Here is a 25,459-nt window from a genome sequence, read left to right as displayed (position 1 = left end):
AGGAAAGATAGCCTCTTTAATAAATGGTGCTGGAAAACCTGGGCTTCAACTTGCCAAAGATTAAAACTAGACCTATATCTCTCACCGTGCACTAAACTAAAATCAAAATGGATTAAAGATCTAAATATTAAAATAGAAACTCTGAACCAGTTGGAACAGAGGTTAGGTAGAACCCTTAAAGACATCGGTGTAGGGAAAGATTTTATGAACAAAACCTCAGTTGCCAGTGAACAAGCACAAACAATCAACAAGTGGGATCTCTTCCTATTAAAAGGCTTCTGCACAGCAAGAGAAACCACCAGCAGCATGAAGAGACAACCCACAATGTGGGAAAAAATTTTCACCTGCTCTTCCTCAGACAAAGGTCTACTATCTCAAATCTATAAAGAACTTAAAAAGATCAGACCTCCCAAATTTAAAGACCCAATCTGAAAATGGGCATCTGAAAGGAATAGACATTTCTCACACAAAGAAGTAGAAATAACAAATAAATACATGAAAAAATGTTCAACACCACTGGTCATTTGAGAGATGCAAATGAAAACAACGCTGAGATTCCACTTCACTCCAGAAAGAATGGCTGCTATCATGAAATCAACCAATAACAAATGCTGGCGGGGCTGTGGGGAAAGAGGAACCCTGCTCCACTGCTGGTGGGAGTGTAGACTGGTGCAAGCACTGTGGAAATCAGTATGGAGATACCTCAAAGAACTAGGACTGGAAGTCCCATTTGACCCTGCTATTCCACTGCTGGGGATCTTCCCCAAAGAATTAAAAGAATCACACCACAGTGATATAGGTGTGCCCATGTTCATAGCAGCACAGTTTGTAATAGCTAAAACTTGGAAACAGCCCAAATGCCCATGAACTGGAGACTGGATAAAGAAAATGTGGTTTTTTTATAAAATAGAGTACTACTCAGCCATAAAAAAAGAGAAATTAGAGACATTTATAGCTAAGTCGAAGCACATTGAGGCGATACTCTTAAGTGAAATAAATAGGACACACATGAATAAATTCCGAATAGTTTCTCTGGTGTGAGAAACTGAAAGTGTAAATAAGGACTAAATGTATAATAGGTAATGTGAAATAGGAAGAAAAGGGGCAAAGGGGAAGGAAGTGGGAGGGCTAGAGGAAAGGATAGAAGGGAATGGGATTAATATGACAAAATGGAAAAATAGGAACAAAATCTTTGTAAATAGGGAGGGTTGGAGGGATTGAAGGGAGGGCTGGGCAAGGGTGAAAAATAAGAACCAAGAGAGACTATGTAAAGGTGAAAATTTCCAAGGATGAATGTCATTATATTGTATACCTAACATGTACCAATGATTAGAATGAATAATCGAAAATGTAAAATAGGAAGAAAAGGTCCAAAGGGGTAGGTGTAGTGGGAGGGGCAGGGGAAAGGAAAGAAGGGAAAGGAAAAATGATGAGAAATGGAAAAAATGGAAATAAAGTCTTTGTAAATAGGGAAGGGTGGAGGGCGTGAAAGGAGGGCTGGGAATGGGGAAAAAATAAGAACCAAGATGCATTATGTAAAGGTACAATTCCCAATAAGAAATGTAATTGTGTTGTATACCTACAATGTACCCATAAAAGAATTTAATAAAAAAATAATAATAATGAAAAAAAAATAAATAATTTATAAAGCACACAGAACAGGCACACTATACAAACAGAAGTCTGTTAGTGTCGCGTAGGGCTGGGAGGTGAGGGAAAGGGAAGGGTATAATGAAAGCATTACATAGCAGTCTTGAGTCCACAACCCGGAATATACTAAAATATAACTGAACACTTAAGAATGAATTTTCTGGTATGTAAGCTGTATCTCAATAAAAGTGTCAGTAAAATAAATAAATTTGCAAAGATTAAATACACATCATGAGTACATACCAATGCAAAAACAACTGGTTTACTCTAACTCAAATATATGCATCAACAGGAAAAAGTAACAGTAAGTTACTCTTCTGTACTCACTACATATCCAGAAATCAGTTACCACATTTAATGTGGTAGAAATATCTTTAGGAGATCTTTGCAAACATAATTTCCTCCTTAAAATGTTACATTTATTCTAAGTATATGGTAAACAAATTAATATAACTGCTGAATATTTAAGCATCCACTATGATTATTATAGAATATTTGTTTCAAACTCATTAAAAAGTGTACTAAGAGCAACAAATGCTTATCATTAACTATTTCTTTATATATCTACAAAATCCCCTTTAGCTAATCAAATATATTTATCTCAGAAATCTTTTTTGACTACATTAAAAACCATCAAACTTTATTATGACAATTATCCAATGTCTCAGCACCTTCCACCCATGTTTAAAGCATATTTAATCACTTTAAAATCTACCATGATTAACCAAAGCAATGTTGTAACTATATGATCACTACAGCACATAAATCTATAGTACATAAATCTAAAACAGTATGAAGTTGAAGTAAAACACATTCTGAGAGTAAGTCACCTACCTTTATGGAAAAATAAAAAAGTAAAAGCTTCATCTATGAATTCACAAGCTTATGAGATTCTTAACTAAAGATGTCTTTGCATATTTTAATCTTTGAACAAAGAAATGAGGGTAATCTAGGTAGGAAACTGCACAGAGCCTGACAACAATGGTTGGCATGTTGCAGCAAACAGCACCTAACACAAGGAGGAGTCAGGCAATGGATGACAAAAGAAATTTATACAAATTGTGGTAATGAATAGAGAATGACTACAAAAACTTATCTATGGAAAATCCTACTTCATTCATAAAGTTGTACTATTCCTACCCACTAAAATTCAGACTACCCTTGAACTCTTAATACTTAAGCTGCACAGCAAAAGAATTTTCTGGAGAAAATGTGTAGAAAAGTTTCAAGGGAATCAAAATAGGTACAAACGGAAGAAATTTAATCAGTACCCAAACAAAAATTAAATGCAACATAATTTATAATTGTAATTTATACTATTGTAAATGTCATTCATACAACATGTAAATTTAAGTAATATGCAAAGTATTTAACATGGAGTTAAGTACTTACCAATTATTTAGAGAGCCTTTTAAAAATCTTCCTGATGGATGAGACTCCCTAAATAATAAAAAAATAAATAAGTAAGATACAATTTTTCAACTTCAAAGTTATACCTATTCTGTAAAATCTACCTAAGAATTCTGTTTAATATGAAGGTTGTTTAAATATAACACTTCAAATTCAAAATATATGCTAGCTTTACTGAAGATGTGAATGAGAACATATATTTTTTCTAATCACTTTATGCCTTATAGTGACTAAGTCATCTGCTTACAGTACCTGCACATGACTACAACAACTCCTCGTTTTCAAACCACCGTTATGACTCTTCAAAAGTAAAACACACCAAGTAAGGGAGAACATAACATATTATAAAAAAACCCAAAAACCTGCCTCTCCTAGAGTTGTGAAATAAAACTGTCTAAAAATTCCTTTCAAAGAATCACCAAAACAACCTAGCAGAAAATGTTAAACTACACATAAAAATAAAACAATGCTTTCTTATGAGTAAACCAAACCAACAGATTTTCTATGACTACCTTTGCTAAAATCAAAATCAATCAAATTAATATTATCCATATTATCCATCACAGGCCACAGCAAAGAGGGAAAGAAAAGGTATATTTGAGACCTAAACATAAAATTCTTAAAAATAAAGTTTCAATAATATGACAAGAAAATTGACAACTTTAGAGTTGAGCAAATTCAACTTTGTATTCACTTTATAAAAGTACAACAACACAGAAAAATTCATATAGTACTTTTCTGTATGTAAACTGCAATTTTTCAAAGCTTATTTTATTAAAACAATCAAACAGGACACAGGAAAACAAAACAAACTGGATTTCCTTACAATTAAGAAATATTCTTTTTTAAATGTGAAGAAACTATTAACAATGTACAACAAAGGACTCATACCCAAAATATATTTCAAACAACAAAACTATTTCAAATCTCCAAGAAAAAGCCTGATTTTTAAGACAGCCTAAGACTCAAACAAAACTTTTTAAAAGATCACTAGAAAAGGCACTCACCATCACTATTAAGAAAATACCAACTAACACCACAATGAGAGACTATAATCCAACAAAACAACTAGTTTTTTGTGGGTTTTTTTGGTACCGGGGATTGAACTCAGGACCTTGCGCTTGCGAGGCAGGTGCCAGAACCACTGAGCTAAATCCCCGGCAAAGCAACTAATTTTTATCTAAAAATCAAAGAGCACCAACTGCATGTAAAACAGAATGTACAGTAACTGGCATCCTCATACACTGGAATCAGAATTGTAAAACAGTATAAAAAGAATGAGAAACTGAAGTATCTACTAATCTTGAAAACACACACTCCCAATGATTAAGCAGTACCATCCCCCAAGTACACACTCAGCAGAAACAGGTACATATGTGCACAAAAAAGGTAAACAAGAATTATCACAACATTATGGGTTAAGAGCCCCAAATGATATACAATCTAAACATCTATCAGTAAGTAGAAAGAAGAAATAAACTATAGTAATGGAATCCTGATCTATAGTGGAAAATTAAAAAAAAAAAAAACAATGCTACAAACAAAATATGACAAATTTGAAAAATTCAATGCTGTCTCAAAGAAGTCAAGACAAAACAGCACATACTACACTTCATATTTTTATAAAATTCAACAAAAAACCAAACTTATCTCTGGTTATTCAGTCAGAAGAGTGGTTTACCTTTCTTGTGAAGGCATTATTGACTGGGACAGGATACAAGAAGGCTTCTGAGGAGTTGATATCTTGATCTAGGTTGGGGTTAAAAGGTGTAAAAGTGTATTCACTTTGTAAAAGTACAGTAACATAGAAAAATTTATCTATATTTCTCTGTATGTAAACGTCAATTTTTAAAGTTTATTAAAAAACTAAAAAAAAATACTTCTTAATAAAATAACTTTAGGCCATGATACTACTAAGTAACTGACTAATTTGAAAAATCTGAAATCTCCTAACAATATATTCTATTTTATTTCTATTGGCTACATAAAGGTAATTTAAATATGACTGGTCATTTTATACTTGTAAGTTTAAGAGTAATTTCAATGTAACTCTAAATTTTACCACAAAGGATTGCTCATGCTTTTCGACCACTGGTTAGGGATCCCTTATCTGAAATGGTTGGGACCAGAAGGGCTTCAGAATTCAAAGGTTTTTCAGGTACTGGGATATCTGCAAAGACTTCTCTACTTGAGCACTCTAACCCAAAAATCCAAAACCTGCATGCTCGATCATTTGAGATACAGCATAAGATTTTCACTTGAAGATGCACAACTTACAATGGTAAAGAACACTTTTTATAAAATTCTGCTAAATTTGTCCTAACCAGGCTCAAGTTAAATGTACACATTAGTAATTTTGCATGCATATTTTAAAAGCATTAATACTGAACTTGGACACTAATCTCAAAAGCAAGAAAATGCCCAAGGCAGGCATTCATAAAATCTGTAAAGCAAACTGCTCAGCCTTATTACTTAGAAAATCTTAGGTTTTTAAAATCAGGACCTATTAAAGAAAACTCTTCTGAATATGCTGAAAAAAATCCTTGCAAATAAATGTTCTTATATACCTAAATTTTTTTGTTAATACTTATATGGTACCTTTGTTTAATGAAAATATAAACACAGTCCTATTTCTTTTTAAACACTTCTCCATTATATTTACCTAGTCATTGGGGTTTTTATTCCAACCCAACTTCTAACCAACTTCTATTCCTTTCTCTAAATCAAACATTATTTGATTAGATGTGAAAACTTTAACAGACCTAAGAATATCTGCCTTATTATTACAACAACCTATTTGTCTTGAGATGCTGTTATTGTTGTTGTTGTTGTTGTTTGCAAACAAAATTTAGGGGGAAGAGGATAACATAGTCCCTGATAACTCAGGTTCCTTAACAATTCCCAGAGGCTGAGGAATTTAAGTTTCTCAGTAGAGCAATATTCTTTTAAAGGCACAAGTAGCATTTGGGAAGACCTATCAAACAAATACAGGAATTTTCCTGAATCTTGCGTGGTATTGGCTATAAGACTTCAACATGTCACAGATCTCCTTTCCTAACTTGGAAACTTGGAATCAGGAGGAATGGTGAGGTATCTGCCTGAAGATCATCAACTATCCAAACAGGGTGCAGATAGGCACAAGGTAACTCAGGACCTTGCACCTAACAGGCAGCTACAGGGTCAAAACCTAGTTTTCGTTCTGTATGAGACAGGGTCTTGCTTTGTACTCCCAGACTGGACTTCAAACTCATCATGTACTCCTTCAAGAATAAAAAATGCTTAAGATCCATGTCTTTGTATTGAGCATGGTGAAGATACCTGCTATCCCAGCTACTTGGGAGGCTGAGGCAGGAGGATCTCAATTTACCAGGGCAACTTAGCAAGTTGTTTCAAGAGTAAAAAAGGACCAGGGATATAGTTCAGTGTTCCTTGGATTCAATGCCCAGTACAATCACTTAATCAATACATAAATAAAAGTTAAGAATTTTAAAATTGTAAAGTTTTCACCAAGCTTTAAGCTTTAAGACTTAAAGTGCCCAAAATGGGTATTCTTTGTTATGAACAAAAATGTAGGAGGCACACTAGACAAAAAGAGCACAAACACCTTCTTTATGAGAAGTTGTTATGTTCTTAAGATCAATTTACTGTATGCAAAGTCAAACTTCTCAAAAAAAAAAAAAAGCCAAATAGTAGAAGGATAAGGTCATAGTTTACAGTCAACTTTGAAGTCAAGAAGAAACAATGAACAAATCAACTCAAAACAATAGACTCCATGCCAAATCTAAAGAGCCCACAGAACCACATACGGGTTTATTAAGGTTACTTATCTAATTTTGTGATTTACAGCAATTCTAAAGATCCCAGAGAAGACACTAAGGATATAAGCAAATCAGTCTTCCCTACCCTAAAATAAAAGACGTATAATGAGTTCAGGCATGGTACCAACTATAACCATGTAAATTCTGGTATTTAATAATCTAACATTTTTAAAGGTTCTAAGTTACAGTAAGACAGGAAAAAATTAGTTCTGGTGTTCTGCTGCATAAGGTAACTACAAAAAAAATGGTAATAACGATTTCTCAATAAAGCTAGAAGAAACGATTTTGAATATTTCCCTCACAAAGAAATGATAAATGTTTCAAGAGGTAGATATGCTTATCCTGATTCAAACATTACACAATGTTTACATTATACAGTATCACATGGTACCCCATAAAGTACATAGTTTTTATGCATTAATTAAAACTTTCACTTTAAACCAACAGAATTTGTTTACTTGAACATCTTTAAATGGTGTTCATAATTCATTTTCTTAGATTGTTACTCTTGTTTTCAATTCTAATTTCGGAACCACACTAGAAAGATATAAAAACGCAGGATCTCAACTAGCTAAGAGTTCTAAGTACCGAAGCCTGCCCGACCGCCCCCCCACCCCCCGGCCTCCTCAGTTACACTCTCCACAGTTTCAGTTACCTGCAGTTGACCACAGTCTGAAAATACTAAATGGAAAATTCCTGAAATATTTCTTAAGTTTTAAGTTACACGTCACTGAGTAAATTAATGAAACCCCACAACCTCCTGCTCCACCCCACCAGTACATGTGTATACACTTCTGCCTGGCAGTTCCTGCTTCAGGTGTCTTTTAAAAACTATACACCACAGCCAAGCATGGTGGTGAAAGTCGGCAACCCCAGTACTCTGGGAGGCCGAGGCCTCAAAAATCATCTCAAGATAAAATTGTAAAAGCATGGGGATGTAGCTGAGTATGAAGACCCTGAGTTCAATCTCCCAGGACTGAAAAAAGAAACAAACAAACAAAACCACAAAAAAAAGCCCTACTTCATGCCATAGATACTTTCAGTAAAAGATGTAAATTTCTACTTAAAATATCTCATGCTGCATTTCTATTTCCTTAACAAAGAAGGCACAGAATTCAATATTTACGCTCAAGCATCTGGCTCTATTCTACAAATCTGTACAGGAATGCTCACTTTTAGTGCCTCAATTTTAAAGAATTCTCTCAACCTTCTGAGGACATTCTCATAGACACTACAGGCAAATTAAAAAGAAAACTCATGATACTTTCAAAACATCTTGATTTGTTCCAGTTGTCAAAACAGTACAAAGTCTCAATACAACTCAGCCATATTTCTACACAATCTCATATTTACAGTTATTCCCTCACTGTTTTTTGACATTTCCACAAACCTTAAAAAATTCCTAAATTCCTCAGTTCTTATTACCAATTTTTAAAAAGTACTTCTGATGCCTGTGACTTATATCTTTCACTACCATCCTATTCCTTAAATCAACCTAAGTCTCAGTTAAGCCATTTATTGTAGTACAACCACTGAATTTTAATTCTATTTCCCAAAATATAAACTTTATCTAGAAAGATAAAGTGCTACCTACTTTGATATCTGCAACTAGAAGACTCTGCAAAAAATTAAAACATTAGGAGTCAAAGCATCATACAATCTGTAAGATTACATATTCAATCTAACTTTACAGAAAAAAAAAGAGAATTCCACAAAATTATATCTATTAATACACTTTTAACAAATGGGGGAAACAAAAGCCCATAGGATTTATTTGAAATAATGTACTCAGTAAAAGGCAGCCCTACCTAGAACCAAGTACAATCATGCACTGCCTAAAAATGTTTTGCTCAACAGCAGATAGCATATATGAAGAATATGGTCAAATAAGATTATAATGGAGCTGAAAAGTTCCTACCACCCAGGGATGGCACAGTCTTGGAGGCCTGATAGAAGACGTTAGAAATCTGTGGTGTGGGCATAAACAAACCTAATCTGCTGCCAGTATATGAAAGTATAGCACATATTGCTATGTACTGCACAGACTACTTAATGAATAACTACGTTACTATCTGAGTATTATTATACTATACTAATTATTTGAGTATATCCCTACTTATTAAAAAAGTTTACTGTAAAAAAAGTCTACTGTAGAATAGCATACTGTTACATTTTCCTACATATATAAAAGAAAACAAATTTGTAGTTAAAAACATTCTAGAAAAGAAAACATGTTTTGATGGTTTCACAGCAAATGCTTTAAAACATTAGGAAAAATAATTCCAATTAACCACTGTCTCTTGCAGAAAAAGAAGAGAGAATATTTCTCAACTCAAAATATCAAAGAGAGACAATGATATTACAAGAAAACAACAGACAACACCCTTTATGAACATACATAAAAACTGTCAACAAAATATAAGCCAATCCAATCCAACAATATAAAAAATGAGTAAGAGCTCACAACCAAGTACAGTTTATCACAAGAATATATAACTGGTTCAATATTTGAAAATCAAACAATGTAACAGATCATACTAACAAAAAAAAACACATTTCAATAGCTGTGGAAGAGGCATTTGACAGAATCTAACATCCATTTCTAATTTTTTCAGCAAAGTAGGAATAAAAGAGAATTTCCTTAATCGGATACAGTATCTACATAAGCTTACAGCTAACATTATATATAATGATAAAAAAGTGATAAAAGACCAAAAAGCTGAATACTGTACTAAACAGTTTCTATTAGAATCATTAGCACAGACATCAGGCATTTTAAGATTCTTCCAATTTCTCTATCTCTGCTTTATTTTGAGATGATACTATGACACAACTTGGAATGAAAATAATCCAAATAACACTGATTCTATTGCTGAGAAAGCTGTAGGGGAATTCTTCTCAGACTGGTAGATCTTATCTATAATCTTTATTTTTTAACTATTTCCCTTTGTATAGTAAAATGTGTTTTTTCTCACGAGTTCCGTTCAGTAGTGTACTGTAAAGTGCTAGTGCTGTATATGCAATTAAGAAAGAAAACTAAAAGGCATACAAATTATAAATGAAGAAATTTAAAGAGTCTTTACTAAAAATCATGATTCTCTACATAGCAAACTTAAACCTACAAAAAAGCTTCTAGAACTAATACATAATTATAACAAGTCATGGGATAAAAGGTCAATACACAAAAATCAGTTATATTTTTATATACTAACAATGAGTTAGTACATCAAAAACTTTTAAAGCAGTACCATTTAAAAATAGCATCGAAATCAAAGAGAAATAGTTGTGTATCTACAAAATATGTGCAGAATATGTAAGCTAAAAGCTACTAAACTGATGAAACTAATCAAAGATCTAAAAATAGAGAAATATATCATCAATTAAATGATCAATATTTTTAAAATGTGATTATCATATTGATATGAAGCTTCAACACAATCCCAATCAAAATCTCAGAATATAGTCACCCTTGGCAGAGTGGTTGGTTTCCAGGAATCCCCATGGATACCAAAATCCACAGATGTTTAAGCGTCTTATAGAAAATGGTACAATATTTTAGCATACTGTAAATCGGCTCTCAATTACTTTTAGAACCCAATACAATGTAAATGCCATGTTCAGGGAATAACGACAAGAAAAAAATCTGTACATGTTCAATACAGGCATATTTTTTTCTAAATATTTTTCTGTGGTTGATTAAATCCATGGGTAGGTAATCTGTGATAACAGAAGACCAAATATCTTTGTAATTATCAACAAGCTGGTTCTTAAATGTATACGGAAAAGCAAAGGGACTAAATATCCAAAACAATTTAGAGAAAGAAAAACTTAACGGAAGTAACACTAATTTCAGTAATTACTAAAAGCCTTATCATTCAACACAATGATATATTAAGTAAAAAGACAGACATATATCAATAAACAGAGTTTAAGTGCAGAAACAGATACTTACAAATAAGAACAATGGATTTTGACAAAGATACAAAGGCAATTCAACAAGGAAAAAACGGCCTCTTCCAACAGTATTAAAACTGGATCTCCACAAGCCAAAACAATGACCCTGAACTCTAATTCATAACATACAAGAAGTAATATAAGGCAGATTACAGAAACGTAAAACATAAAACAATAAAATACCTAGGAGAGAGTAAAGGAAAAAAAAATCTGTGACTTTCAAAGAGGCAGACTTTGTAAAACACAATTCATCAGAGAAAAATGTGATAGCTTCATTAAAATTAGAAACTTTTGCTTGTATAAGATACTGAAGAATGTGGCAATTTAGATACTTTCGGAAAAATGGGGATGATAGCTTAGTGCAAAGGCTCTAGGTTCAATCCCCAGTACTGGGGGAAGAGGGCAGATGAAAAGATAGGTCACAAATTGAGAGAAAATATTTGCAAATCACTTATCTGACAAAGCACTTCATCCACAAGCAAGTAACTACTCCCAAACTCAACAATAAGAAAATGGCTAATCTGTTTTTAAAAGCTGGCAAACCTATCTGAACAGGTAAGTCATTATTTTCTGTCTCTCAGATAAACCAGAGCGGTACATTCACAGGAAAATTTGCTGGAAGACAAGACAGTGTAAAATAAGTAGAAAATATTATTAAGCGACAATTCCCTATGGAACCCCCATGTTTCTGCACCTTGGGGGCTAAAATACAGTGCAGTGATCTGCGCTATCTTTGAGGATATTTTTATAGAAATGGCCTTGGAAGAAGAGACAGTGTCTCTCTCCTCAGGAAAGACAGGCATTCTTATTTCCTATTATAAACTATTCAAGGTCTCTGAACTGAGGATTCCCCTCCAGTAAGGTCACACACTATGTGTACAAGTATCTTCTGGCCCTCCTCAAACTGCTGCATGGGAACTGGTGCTTGGGAAACTGGCCACAAATTAAATATGTAGACTAACCACCACTACTTGCTGTAATAATTATCTTTCAACTCTAACTCAGGAGGCTCATGTCTTCTGTGAGGATCCATGAGTCAGTAACTGGTTAGTTTCCAAGCACAGGTAAAATTCCAGACTCTTCACAGTTCTTGACAATAGAAGTCTTAATTCCAAATAAGAGTAAGATAAGAATTAGAGTAAGATAAAAGAGTTGCTCCAGAAAGGCTATTTGGAAGAGTATGAGCATCAGTCTTATCTGCGTCACAGTGATGGACAGTGATTTTTCTAGTTTCTTTCTGTCCTCTTTGGACACTTATTTAAAATATCATATGCATTTGGAAATCTTATAAGCCAAATAATGAAAATGCCTAAATGAAATGGTAGAATGACTTAAAAAGGATACAATGGAAATGCTTGAAAGAGCACATAGTAAAAGTAAAAATATGTATATTTTTAAGAAAATAAGGCCCAAAACCCACAAATACTCAACTACTACATATTATAATTCGAATTTTTCAAATGTCATCTTAACATTACTCAGTTTTACTTATCTACATTTTTACTTCTTCGGGGTATTATTAAATTTGATCAGGTAGATAAGCACCTGCTACAGTGTTATATTACTTACCTTACTGATCTCTTTTTCTATGCCCACAACTCAGGAAACATGCAACCTTTTCAAATTTGATTTGTTTCTACAGGCCCAAAAGGAGAAAGTTATTTTTCTTTTCAATCTATAAATTTAAATAGCTGATACTGTGTAACTTATGGTGAAATAGGTCAAGTATGTAAGATTTTCCTCTACTACCCCAAAGTACTAGATTAAAATTCTTTCCTAAGACAGTGTTTTCATTCACATAGCTATATTTCCAAATGCATAAGATTTTAATAGCTATTCAAAGAGAGCAAGAAAACAGTAAGTGACAATCTTAACACTATTTTGGAAAAACTATTCATAAGTAACATCAAAAATAGTACTTTTTAAAATATTTTGTTATAGTAAACTACATGAGAATTATCCACTGTAACAATTTTTACATGTACAATTCGGTGGCATTGACTACATCCACGATGTTGTACATCCATCACCACTATTCATTTCCAGTATTTTTCTTCATCCCAAAAAGAAATTCTTTATCTATTAAGCAATAAATTCCCACTCCCCTCTAGTAATCTCTATTATACTCTCTGGCTTCACGAATTCATCTACTCTACCTCATATAAGTAGAGTCACACAATATTTGTTCTTCCCTATCTTGCTTATTTCACTTAGCACAGTATTTTCAAGGTTCATTTATGTTGGAGAAGGTACAAAAATTCCATTCTTATGGCTGAATAATATTCTACTCTATGTACGCACATTTGTTTATCCATTCATTTGTTCATACATATTTGATATTGTTTCCACTTTTTGATTATTGTGCATAATGCTACTATGACCTTTGGTGTATTTGTTAGCTATCTGAGTTCCTTCTTTCCGTTCTTTTGGGGACACATATACAAATGGAATTGCTGGATGATATGGTCATTCTACATTTAACAAACTGGCATGTTTTTTTCCACAGCAGCTAAAAAGCTTTTTATATTTCCATCAGCAATACCTCAAAACTCCAATTTTTCCACATACTCACTAACACTTGTTATTTTCCATGTTTTTTATAATAGTCAAGTGGTATCTTGTGTTTTTTATTTGCCTTTCCCTAATGACTTATGGTGTTCAGGATCTTTTTAATGTGTTTATTATCAACTTTGTATCTTTGGAGATGTGTCTGTTCAAGTCCTTTTTTTGAAACTGTGGGGTTTTTTGTTAGGTTTAAGTTGGAGAAAATTTTAAAAATAGAATGCTTTTTGAGAAAACAATCTTGTCTTAATGAAATTAACCTGGTTCTTACTATTCTCAAATTAAAGCTCTAAAATAAGGCTTAAAAGCAGTAACCTCATAAACAATAAACAAAGAAGCAGTAAATCTGATTACATAGCTATTAAAGCGGAATGTGATAATGGTGGAAGTGGAAGCCTTTTTAAGCAACCTATTTGGAAGATAATTACACATAATGTGAGCTTTCATGAAATGACACTAGCCATTTAGAGATGTAAATGATCAAAATGTATTTTACATATACTAATTTTATCAGACTATATGTATTAAGTAAAAAAACACATCTTTTAAAACCTCTTTAAAAATATAATACATTGGGTAAGACAACTAACTGGTTCAAAAGAAAAAGGAAAAACAAGATAATCTGCTATCAATTTTTGTATTCTATTTATTTATTTTTTTTTTTTGGTACCGGGGATTGAACTCAGGTTCCTGCGCTTGCGCAGCAGGCAGCGAAACCACTGAGCTAAATCCCTGGCCCTTCTGCTATCAATTTTTAAACTGTGTTTTAACCAGTAATGTGCTCAAGTTTTCTCAACTGTCCCTAAGATACTTTTTTAGCCTCAGGAGTAGGGTGATAAATCCAAGAGCAAATCAAAATTTATATTTTACTTTGTTTTTACATCTCTTTGGTCTCTCCCATCCTAATAAACACCCTCTTTTCTTAAAACAATATATATGAGATTCCTGGAAAGTTTTCTTATAGACTGTCCCACATACTAGGTTTGTCTTACAGTTTCCCAAAGTATGATTTGACAAATCTCTGTAATTCCTAGAAATAAGAGACCAAGTTTGAGGACCTGACTGAATTGAAAACAAATATATCAGGCAAAAACACTGCAAAGGCTACTTCATTCCACATTACATCACAACAAAGGGAACGTGTTTGTCAGGTTGTATATGGTACTACAAAACCGACACTTGGTTCAGGTGGCAACCTAAGATCTTTCCCTTGTAATGACACAATTCCCCTTTGTTAGTGACTTGTGTGATGACAATTAAGCACCGTGTATATATATACACACATTGGGTTTCCAGCTGTCTTTCACCCAAAAGTTTTGGCATCCATTGGTGTTTCTGGCTTAGATTGTTTCTTTGGAGTTTATGGTATGATAATTTTTGAACTCTAGCATTGCTCCTCAATTCTCTAGCGAAGAACTTTTCCTTTTCTTGTCATTCTATACTCAAGCATTATTCTCTCAATTCAAGATTTATTAATTGTAATCACTCTTTTATTGAATAATTCATGTTATTCAGATTTGGCCAGTATAAATTCCTTTGGATTCATTTTCATAATGTTGCTCATTAGCTTCTTTTAAATACTTGTTTTCTTGATTCCTGTGTGTTTTTCCAAGAACTGGGATATCAATTTTTCCATGAAGCCTTGGATCCTTTTGGTGGGTAAAGGTATCTAGAGATCATGACATGGATACTGAGTGTAATCACTTCTATAGAAACTGTTCCTGGTTCTACAACCATCAGATGGATGGAAGGATGGACGGATAGACAGATGAGTAGATGGGTGGATAGGTGTATGGAGGGTGAGTAGAGAGGACAGATGATATATTCATGGATTTATATTGATATTTCCAATTAATCTGACAGTTAAATATTTTTCTTGGCTCTTCTTAGTCTGTGTTTATGTCTTTACTCTCTTAAAATGAGATTTTTGATTCCTAATTGTTATGGTTTATATCTAGATGTCCTCTCAAAGATTTATGTGCTCTAGGTGAGGCTTTAAGGATGTGACTGGATCATGGAGGTGTGATACTCATCAGTGGACTATCACTGAATATGATATTGGGAGGTGATGCCTAGTCAGAGGAGGTGGATCATTGCGGATGTGGCCTAGAAAGCTACTTCCCTCTCTCCTCCCTTGATCTGTGTGTGTGTGTGTGTGTGTGTGTGTGTGTGTGTGTCTCTCTCTCTGCTTCCTGCCACCATGAAATGAGCCACTTCTCCTGTGCCATGCAGTCCTGTGTTGGGCCAGCCAACTATGGACTGAAACATCTACAAACTGTGAACCAAAATAAATCTCTCCTACTTTAAAGCTGTGGGTGTTGGGTATTGTGTCTCAGTGATGAGAAGGTAACTAAGTTCCTGTCTTTATCCATAATCCCTTTTCTAATTTTTATTATTTTAGAAAAGTTCTTTATTATATTCATTAACACTTTGCTATATTACAAATATTTTCTACTATACAATCCAATTTTGTTATGTCTTCTCTCAGAGAAGTTGTTTCATTTTAATGGATTCAAGTCTGTTTCTCTTTTCAGATATATAGTTCTTTATGTCAAAGAAGAAAAAAAACTTTGCTTCATATATGTGTACATATAATCTCTTTTTCACTTTTTATTTATTTGGACTCTATTTCTGGATTGGTAGTACAATTTTTTAATTCAGCCTTATAGAAGACTTTTTCTTATAAGTATCAGATACACAAAATGGAAAGCAAGAGTCTCACTAAGGAAAAGACAAGAACCATCCATCTTTGCCTTTAAAAGAGAAATAAAACAAAGATACTCTCTTTTTTGCAATCTAAATGCATAATAGCTATGGGGGGCAGTATACCACAGATATGGCAGAGAGTACACCTTCTTGGCAATGACTTAGCTATACATACAACAGGGAGAAAGGGACAAAAAAAAGTACTAGCAACATTATAAAACCTCCAGAAAAAAACAAAAACTCTGGTGCAAAACAATGTACTTATGGCATACTGTTCATATGAAATACTTACAATGGTTAATTTTTTTCTTTTTTTTTGTACCGGGGATCGAACTTGGGTCCTTGCACTTGTGCAGGAGGCGGTGAAACCACTGAGCTTAAATCCCTGGCCCGCAATGGTTAATTTTTAATCATTAAATATTCAAATTTAAACTTCTCTCAGGACACAAGATTAATGCATAGAAAAGTATAAGGCCAAACTAAATGAATGGAAAAAAGGAAACAAGCATTAAAAATAAGCATAACATCATCACAAACAATTCAAATTATTTAATCCAAGATTCCAAGTGTAAGAAATTTGTACATGTACTCCAAATATATCATTTTCTATTTCTTTTATTCTTTTCCTTGGAGTGGAAAGAAATCTAGATTAGGATATACAAGAGGTGATCAAAAAATATGATGAATGCTTAAAAAAATTTTTTTAAAGAATACAGTACAGTTCAATGGAAGTATATAGTCAGAGTTCTAAGAACAAAAAAACTGCATAGAAATCCTACCTTGTTTTACTTACTGGGTTTGTTGTTGGTAGCAGTACAGGTGTAATTCAATTATTATATCCTATGCATTATAGGTAAAGCAAATGAATAAACTTAGTATACTAATGTTACTGGTAACTAGGACCCTCAATATAGAGAAAGAGAGAAACAAATATCAAACAGGGAGTGAAGAGAAGCCCTGTGGTGCTAGATTGGAACTGCAAATATTAGTGACTTTTTAAAGTGTACAATATTTCCTTGCTCTATCCTATCAATAGAGCTACTAGGCAATGACACCCAGTAACACAGAACTCATCCATGCCCATGATGTTGGCGTCCAAATACCACTGCCCACAAGAGGAACAAGGATTCCTGATGCATGAAATAACCTACACCAGGTCTGTGGCAGGAAAAACATAAGGTAAGGATGAAACATTCTGTTGTGCCAGAAAATAATTAACTGCTCTCAAAATGGTGAGACATGTCAAGGAGACACAGAAAACAGACTGCAGGAGTTCCTACTGAGTAAATTTTAACCATTTGGACCTCTAAAAAATAAGTAAGGATGGATCTTAGCCCCCTGAATAAAAGAAAATACCAAGAGCTCACATAAATAATGAAGAAAACATGGTAGAAATTCTCCCTTACAAAAGAATGCTAGCCAATAAATGTGAAGCGAATAACAGAACTAGAAATGCATCATCTTGCAAGGACTGATACAATCAATGAGTTAGGCAAAAATCAACAACGGATATCAAAATCATTGGGTGAAAGGCTACTGGGAAACAGTATTCATCAGTCTCCAGGCACTACCAATCAGATGTAGTATCAATTACCATGAGAAAAGGCACTTTTACAAAAGTAATCATGTAGCACTGTCTTACTCAAGTAATCAAACTCAACATCATAAATAATGGAAAAAAACAATGCAGAGGTTAAAATAAAGCTTAAGCACATAAAAATGTCAATGAAGGGAACACAAAGTGAAAAGAGCCAGTTACACGGTAACAAATTATATCCTATTTATTTACATTTTAATATCAAATCAATACTTTTTATCTTCCCATACAAATGTGTAATAAAAGAATTAAAAACTTAAAGGATATATTCAGAGTAGTAACTTCTCAGAAGAGGGGCAGAAGGATGACATTAGTAATCTTCAATTATAATTTATTAAATGTTCTGAAATAATGGTAGTAAATATTAGAATCTGGTAATTTAGTTGTACATTTTTAAATCTTCCTTCTATTTTTTATACTTTTAAGGATTTCAAAACTTGAAATTTTTATACTTAAAATGAATTGTTGCTATTAATTTCTTATTTCCCTACAACTATACAGTAGTTAATTCTGTGACTCCTGTTTAAAAATTATTGTTTTGAAGAATTTCCATTTAGAAGCAAGTCTTTAGTGTCTCCCACTAGTTTAATCTTTCATGTAAGTTAACAGAAGCAAACCAATACTTCCAAAATGATTCTAATAAGTAAAATGCATTTCATTCACTAAAAAAAAATAAATTCTAAAGGTATGCCAAATGTATTGCATCTTCTCTAGTTGATCCTGTATCTCACTTGTTCTTAACATCTAGTATCACTTAGCAGCTGAAAGTTTACCCGTTCTAATTCATTTTTATCAATCACAATGATCTAACCCTACAAAATCATCCTATTAAGGTTATTATTTTAAATACCAATCAAAGGGTCTGGGGCAGTCATTGTTAAAACTGATACACACACCAAAAAGAACTCCATATTTTTAGAGGTTTAGTAGTAATTTACTTCTCTGTCACATCCCTTAAATGCTTTAATCTACTTGTAAAAACTGTCTATTTTCTGCTTAAGAGAAGGTCAACTGCTTCTACTTCACTACTCTAACATAATCATGAATAGAAATAAGAACTCTTGGCTCTTTGCACTGACAAAGCTACCAGTGTGCTTCAGCCAATAAAGCAATTCGTCCCTGAATGCTGCTGATAAAGCAGCCTTCTGTCAGCCCCTGAAACATCAGAGACCCCACAGACTCTCGCTCTGCAGTTTTCCATTTTGGCCGTATGAGCTTAGTTTTCTTGCATGCCATTTAACAACTACAGCGTTATCATTCAGAAACTCAACCTTATACTCTAAGTAATTTAATAACATATCCCAACTGCACAAAGTTGTTCCTAGATAAGGCTACTTGTACTTTACTTAATTATTCTTTGTTTCCCCACTGAGTCAATCTGTATAGATATCTGTGCCATCTCCTATTAAGCAACTAAAGAAACAACTCTTATAATATTCTCAGAATGAAAAGCGTAAATGTTCATTTATCCAATCAGCACTGATCAATCAAGTACAGCACGCAAGGCTTGGAAGATATTGCAAATATTAACATTCGACACTAGTCCTCAAGCAATTCAATTCAACAAGTAAGACAGGCATCTAGAAAACTTGCTGTAATATAGCTGATAATATTGAAAGATTTAATTTATTGAGCTTAGAGAGGATTTTTTTAAACCTTCCATGAGGAGACATTTGAGACTGAATAAAGGCTGATGTATTTTAGGTTAAGTGCACAGCGAATATACAAAAACACACGGGGCAAACACCATGGTAAATTCAGAAAATTTTAATTAAGTGAGGCTAGAATGTAACATGCATGTAAGAAATTATTAAGAAATAAGAAATGGGGCCAGGGATTTAGCTCAGTGGCACCGCGACTGCCTGGCAAGCTCAAGGTCCTGAGTTCGATCCCCAGTACCAAAAAGAAAGAAGAAATATCTGTCAGTTCATTAATACCCATATCTGTGCTGCTCTGGAATCTGGACTTTATTCCACACAATGAGCAGTTACTAAAAGGTTCAAAAAGTGACTTGGTGCTCAGGTGTGTTTCTTAGAAAGATCACTCCTGAACTACTGTAATACCCAAAGCCCCTATTTTCAGTAACTTCAGAATACTCAAGAGCACATGAACGCTAGATTTTCTAACATGGTTCATACTCGCTATAACTATATATTATATACTGCTCACATAAATTGAGCATTTTCAACACTAGGTGCTACTCAAAGAGAAAAATTAAGACATGAAATGACAGTTTCAATATTTATCAGAGTTAAAAGCACTTCAAAGTACTAGGAAAACACCAATTTCCATGAATATCATAAAGTCAGGTGTTTGCAGATTTAAGATTTGCAGTTAAATTCAATAGTATACACTTAGAATTTATAAAATCTAATCATAAAATGTAGCTCCCTGTAATCTCCGCTGTGAACATCCGTGGTACTGTGTGTCTGGCACCTTGCACTCTTAGTCCTATCTATCTCTCAGCCACAACCCCAGGCCCTCTGGAAACCCAGTCTAGGGAAGACACTGATTCTGAGCAAACAAACAAATGGTGCTTGTGATAAAAACTATCAAAGGACACTTAATCCTACTGAGTGTTCTGAGTCAAGAAATGCTTTTGCTTGTGCTAGTGACCTTTAGACTGACTGTTGAAAGATTTTTAAAAGTGAAGAAGGATTCAGGACAGTTGTTAGGAAAAAGGGAGAATGGAATCAAGAGTGTGATTCTCAAGAACAGGGTATCATACTGAGTATCTGTAAGCAGCTGATGGTGAGACACAGGTGCTGTTTGTTCATAACTTTGTGATTAAAAACCAACCCTTTTATGTGGAAGATTTCCAACACACACAAAAAGAGTAAATGCCTGTACACCTGCTACTCAACCTACACAACCATCAACATTCTATTAATTCTTCTTTCATCTATGCCCACCACTCCTGCCATCCAAGTCGATTACTTTTTATAATTTCTAGATAAAATGTAACACCTTGAAATACACTCTTAACCATACAACTTTAACAAGTATACAAAGCCGGGGGCCCACAACTCCATCGCACACTGAACACTTCTGGAAACTCCTGCGCCTCTCCCCAGCTCCACAGCAGCTTCTCCACCACCAAAAGCTGATCGCTGTCCACTATTTCTTTTCGTGCTGTCCTGGAACTCACAATAAATGAAGCCACACAGTATTGTATTCAGTTTCTTTTACGAGTATGTCTGTGAAATTCATCTGTGTCATTTTGCTACATCAGTAGTTCTTTTTCATTATCAAGTAGCATTCCACTGGGTGACTATACCAAAAATTTCTTATCCTTTAGCCTAATAGTTAACATTTAAGTTACTTCCAGATATCGGCCATTATGAATAAATCTACTATATTTTCTTTTTAAAGTTTTTTGTGGACATATGCTTTCACTTCCCTTGGGAAATCACCCAGGAGCAGAACTGCTATACTCAAAGGTAAGAGTAAGATTAAATTTATATGAAATTCCCAGAGGTTTTCCTGAGTTCCTCTACCATTTAATACACCAGCAATTTATAAGAGTTCTGGATATTTTCCTGGAAAATTTGTTGTGGCCAACCTTTTAATTTTAGCCTTTCTAGTTGTTTTTAGTGATTATCTCATAGTTTCAATTTGTATTTCCCTAATGACTAGTGTTCACATCTTTTGTATATATGAAAAATTGGGTCTTTTTTACAATGAAAGGTAAGGTGCACAGACACAGGCTATAACAAAAACAAATATTCTGAGGGAAAAACAACATTACATATGGGCCAAGAGGAACCATTACAATAACAGAAGAAAAAAAAAGAGAAGAGAGAGAGAAGCACAAGATAAGACTAAGGAGGTAGACTAAGGGTAGGCTAAGGGCCAAATCACATGGAGCAGCATCATTTGGAGTTCAGATTTGGATTATTTTGTTTGAACTACCTTTGAGATAGCTATATGAAATCACAAAACAGGTCTAGAAATTAGTTAAGTCAGTGTTAGAGCAACAGATATGTAATGCTTCAGAACTGCAAATCAAAGTGGTGAGAATGCTTGGGGAAGAAAAAAAATAAAATAAGAAAAGTAGCCTAGGACCAAGACTAAAGAAATTTCAATTCCAAATGACTGAGCAGAAGAAAAGTCAGAGAAGAAACAAAACAGCCAAAGAATAACAGAGAGGGAGGATGAAAACTAAAGGATTTGAAGGAAAGGTTTTCCACAATATTAAAACCTGCTAAGAGGTTATGCCTCTAACTGAACTGTGCTCTCCCCCAAATACCTTAGAAGTTGACTGAATCTGAAGACCAAGCCATCAGCTAAATTGATGTTTCTTTATAAACGGAGGAAATCCTGACACAAAGGGTTACAATGTAGCATACATACCAAGGGAAGAACATATGAGGAATAGAAAGAAGGCCTGTTAAAAAATCAAACCCACCGACAGCTTGATCTGGAACTTCTAGATTCCAGAACTGTGAGAAAATGATTTTTTGTTTTTTAAGCCACCCTGTCTGAGGTATTTATGGCAGACCTAGCACACTGACAGGTAAAATCAGATTAAGTCTACATCCACTTACTGTTACTGACACAAGTCACTGGCCCAGTCTCACCACTCTTGTCCAATACAGTACCCAAAAATTTAGCCAGAGCTACCTCTCAAGAGAAAGAAATAAAAGAGATACATATAGAAAAGGAAGAAGTCAAACTATCCTTATTCACAGACGACATACGTACAAACAAGACCCAAGAGATTCTTAGAATAACCACATTCAGTAATGTAGCCGGATACAAAAATCAACAAACAAAAGTCAACAGCATTTCTGTACACAATGATTAACATACTAAACAAGAAAACAATACCATTCACAACAGTTTCAAAGAGAATTAATTAGCTAATTAGCTAGAGATTAACCAAGAAAATGAAAGACCTCTACAATGAAAAGTATAATACTGTGAAAATGATCAGAAAGGAACTCAGAAAATGGAAGCATCTTCTGTCCCTGGATAGGTCAAACCAATACTGACAAAACGGCCACATTACCAAAACTTCCAATCAAAATACCAACAGCATTCTGCAAAGAACTAGAAAAAAATTCATATGCAACTACAAGAGATCCAGAATATCAAAAACAATCTTGAGTAAAGTGCAAAGCAAGAGGCATCACAATCCTGGACTTGTAATTACATTACAAAGCTACAGTGATAAAAACAGCATGGTAACGGCACAAAAAACAGACATGTGGATCAACGGAACAGAACTGAGAATGCAGAAACAACCCCAGGCACACTCAGACATCTCATCTTTGACAAAGGAGCCAAAACATACAATGGAAAAAGCCTCTTTAACAAATAGTGCTAAGAAAACAAGAATCAAGAAATGGAATAATATCAAATTAAAAAGCTTCTGCACAACAAAGGAAATAACAAAAAAAATGAAGAGACAAGCTACAGAATGGGAAAAAAACTGCCAGAGGACTAATACCTAGAATATAAACAGAACTAAAAGAAAATTAGGCCCTCTCCCCCAAATACAAGACCAAATTAAAAAATGGGCAACTAAAATGAGTAGTTACTTCTCAGAAGTACATGTTTAACATCTTCGGCCACTAGAGAAATGCAAATTAAAACTACACAGAGATTCCAAGTTATTCCAGAAAGAAGAGCTATCATCAAAACAAACAAAATAACAAATGCTGGCAAGGCTACATGGTGGAAGGGATGCGTCTACATTATTAGCAGGTGTGTACAACTATGGAAATCAGTATGGAGATTCCTCACAAAACTAAGAAATAGAAATTCCATTCCACCCAGGTATTCTCCTTCTAGACATCTTCCCAAAAGAGCTAAAGACATTATATTATAGTGATACGGGCACACCCACATTTATAGTGTCACAACTAGTAGTAACTAAATGTTAGAAGCAGCCACCAACAGTTAAATGGGTAATGAAACTGTGGTATTTACATGCAATGGAAAACTGCTCAGCCATAAAGAAGGATGCACCTTGAGAATTTCACAGTGAAATAAATCAGACACAGAAGCTTAAATATCACATGATATATGAGAAACCCAAAGTAAAAACCTTTATATGAGAAACCCAAAGTATAAATAATTAAAAGAAAATAAAAGATACAGGAAATAGAAGATAGGCCTTTTGTAAATGGGAAGAGGCTCTCAAGATGAAGGGGGAAGAAGGGGAAGGGGAACTAAAGAGGATTAAGATGCAATATGTACATGTACTCCCCACAATGAATGTATTCATTTTGTATTGCAAACATGTACTAATAAAAAAAATTGGTATCATTACCAAATACTATTTGGATGGAATAAATTAATTGAAGGGGTGAGTCAAAGGTGAAAAACAAAACAATTTCAAGTATCTGGCTAGCAGAGTACAAAAGGATTATTAGTAATATGGCACCCAGGAAGGCTTACTGGTTTGTGCAGTTTCATTTTTAAATAGTGGAAATTAAAAGTGTTTAAATGAGTGTAAAGAGAGCAGCTCAATACACAAAAAGGAGATGATCAACAGTGTAAGGTACCCAGGAGGGAAGAAAGGACAGGAAGAGAACCTTAGATAGAAAGCAGTACTAACTATATTTTAACACTAAGAATGAAGAAAAAACAGGAGAAGTGGTGGGCAACTAAGGAATACCACTGGGTGCCCCTATTTTCACTGAAAAATGAGGTGGCTCTTTCTGTAGAAAGGAAAGGATGGTGGGGGCAGTCTAAAGAGAGTAAAGGATTCAAACAGTGACAAAAGTGAATGCAACAGACTTTAAAGTAATATTAGCATCAAATTATGAATAATAACCATGAACTCGTGCATATATATACATATATACATACATACACACATATGCATGCACGCACACACGCACACACACTTACCTTTTGGGTAACTTTCTACAGTAGCATTCAGGTGGTACAGGACTGGAAGAACCAGATAACTGAGTTAACTGGATTTTACCAGACAGGTGGGATCAATATACACAAGGGAAATTCAGTATATGGAGGAGTGGAAAAGACTCAGTTAACAAGAGATATGAAAAACAGAGAAACCTGATGAATAGAAGATGCCAAGGCTGAAAGTACAGATGAGTTGGTAGAATAGTTTTAAGGAGAACTGCTACTCAGGCAATGCTCAAGGATACAATACATTTATATTAATGATTTACTAGGTGGGACAGTTATTAATACTTTAATCCCCGTGAGAGTTAATTAAGGTAGGTTACCACAGTGTCTGGTACGCCCCTCTCCCATGACCAACGTTTCTTCCCAGAACAAAGTAGAATCTATGAGAAAGCCAGCAGATGACAGCTAATCAGGGCTGGAGACCAATAACACTTGTTTTACAGGTATTAACTTTTTTAGTTCTTATAATAATTTGTAAGGAAGGATACGATGATGAAACTGTTATTACTGACAGCAAAAATAAACATAAGGAATTTTTTTTTTTTTTGGTACCAGGGATCGAACTCGGGTCCTTCTGCTTGCAAGTCAGGCAGCGGAACCACTGAGCTAAATCCCCAGCCCGGAAGTTTTAAGATTTACCCAACTTTACTAAACTGTTATAGGAAATTGTAGGATGAGTTCAAAAACTTAGGTAAGAGGAGTCCAGAATATAAAAGGTATCCAAACAGAGTAAAATTTTAATTAAAGATTTATATAATACAGACCATAATTTCAGTCTCAAAAATATCAGATTAGTTGACATGCAGTCTTCCCACAGAAATTTCATTCAGAAACGATATATCAAAATCTTTCTTTTAAATAAATCTTTTAGCTACCA

General features: G+C 34.1%; 1 protein-coding gene across 5 annotated transcripts in view; it reads right to left on the bottom strand.

Moving 5' to 3' along the window:
* Positions 1–25,459, bottom strand: part of Fbxw7 (F-box and WD repeat domain containing 7) — a 194,586-nt gene that overhangs the window by 141,776 nt on the left and 27,351 nt on the right. For 2 of the 5 annotated variants that reach the window (XM_021247862.2, XM_087205782.1), the window contains exons 2-3: positions 4,742–4,809; positions 3,043–3,090 (exon numbers count right to left, since the gene is read on the bottom strand). The exons of 1 other annotated variant lie outside the window; for it this stretch is intronic. The gene's annotated coding sequence lies outside the window, so the exon portion shown is untranslated. The remainder of the gene's footprint in view (positions 1–3,042; positions 3,091–4,741; positions 4,810–25,459) is intronic. 2 more of the 5 variants (XM_087205781.1, XM_087205783.1) reach the window with 1 other exon arrangement.

This window comes from Heterocephalus glaber, unplaced genomic scaffold (genome assembly GCF_053883595.1).
Source record: "Heterocephalus glaber isolate CG9 unplaced genomic scaffold, H.glaber_assembly_v1.0 deba00000613, whole genome shotgun sequence".
Taxonomy (NCBI): Eukaryota; Metazoa; Chordata; class Mammalia; order Rodentia; family Bathyergidae; genus Heterocephalus; species Heterocephalus glaber.
The sequence above is the reverse complement of the archived record's forward strand: the minus strand, read 5'-3'. Positions and strand labels throughout refer to the sequence as shown.